Here is a 1,201-nt window from a genome sequence, read left to right on the forward strand (position 1 = left end):
CCACTTTTTCAAAATTCCTTTTTAATTAACTATTTGTTTTAAATTTTAATTTGATTTAATTTTATTTTTCTGTTTAAATTTTCGAATTCTAACTTTAATTTTTAAATTAAAAACAAAAATATTTTTCTTTTATTTTATTTTCAAATTCTTCCATCTCTCATCTCCTTCTATGTATTTATTTATCTACGAACACTTCTCTTCTACTCATAATTCAAACCCCATCTTCTTCTCTGTGTTCGAATTTTTCTCTTCTCTTCCTTCTATTCTTCTTTTCTTATACTCATATAAGGAATCTCTATACTGTGACATAGAGGATTTCATATTTTCTTTTCTGTTCTCTTCTTTTTCATATGAGCAGGAACAAGGATAAGAACATTCTTGTTGAAGCTGATCTTGAACCTGAAAGGACTCTGAAGAGGAAGCTAAGGGAAGCTAAATCACAACTCTCTGGAGAAAATCTGACAGAAATTTTCGAAAAAGAAGGAGACATGGCCGAACCCAACAACAATGCAAAGAAGATGCTTGGTGACTTTACTGCACCAAATTCCAACTTACATGGAAGAAGCATCTCAATCCCTGCCATTGGAGCAAACAATTTTGAGCTAAAGCCTCAATTAGTTTCTCTGATGCAACAGAATTACAAGTTTCATGGACTTCCATCAGAAGATCCTTTTCAGTTCTTAACTGAATTTTTGCAAATCTGTGATACTGTTAAGACCAATGGAGTTGATCCCGAGGTCTACAGGCTTATGCTTTTTCCGTTTGCTGTAAGAGACAAAGCTAGAATATGGTTGGACTCTTGACCTAAAGATAGCCTGAACTCTTGGGATAAGCTGGTCACGGCTTTTTTAGCCAAGTTATTTCCTCCTCAAAAGCTTAGCAAGCTTAGAGTGGATGTTCAAACCTTCAAATAGGAAGAAGGTGAATCCCTCTATGAAGCTTGGGAGAGATACAAGCAACTGACCAAAAAGTGTCCTTCTGACATGCTTTCAGAATGGACCATCCTGGATATATTCTATGATGGTCTGTCTGAATTATCAAAGATGTCATTGGACCATTCTGTAGGTGGATCCATTCACCTAAAGAAAATTCCTGCAGAAGCTTAGGAACTCATTGACATGGTTACAAATAACCAATTCATGTATACTTCTAAAAAGAATCCTGTGAGTAATGGGACGCCTCAGAGGAAGGGAGTTCTTGA

The 1,201-nt window shown here is 35.5% G+C and overlaps 1 non-coding gene across 1 annotated transcript; it reads right to left on the reverse strand.

The window, feature by feature from the left end:
* Positions 1-881: 881 nt before the first annotated feature.
* Positions 882-989, reverse strand: LOC112731359 (small nucleolar RNA R71). The gene has a single exon (XR_003167140.1). It is a non-coding gene; the product is annotated as a small nucleolar RNA R71 (small nucleolar RNA).
* Between the last annotated feature and the right edge of the window lie 212 nt (positions 990-1,201).

Source organism: Arachis hypogaea, chromosome 12 (genome assembly GCF_003086295.3).
Source record: "Arachis hypogaea cultivar Tifrunner chromosome 12, arahy.Tifrunner.gnm2.J5K5, whole genome shotgun sequence".
NCBI lineage: Eukaryota > Viridiplantae > Streptophyta > Magnoliopsida > Fabales > Fabaceae > Arachis > Arachis hypogaea.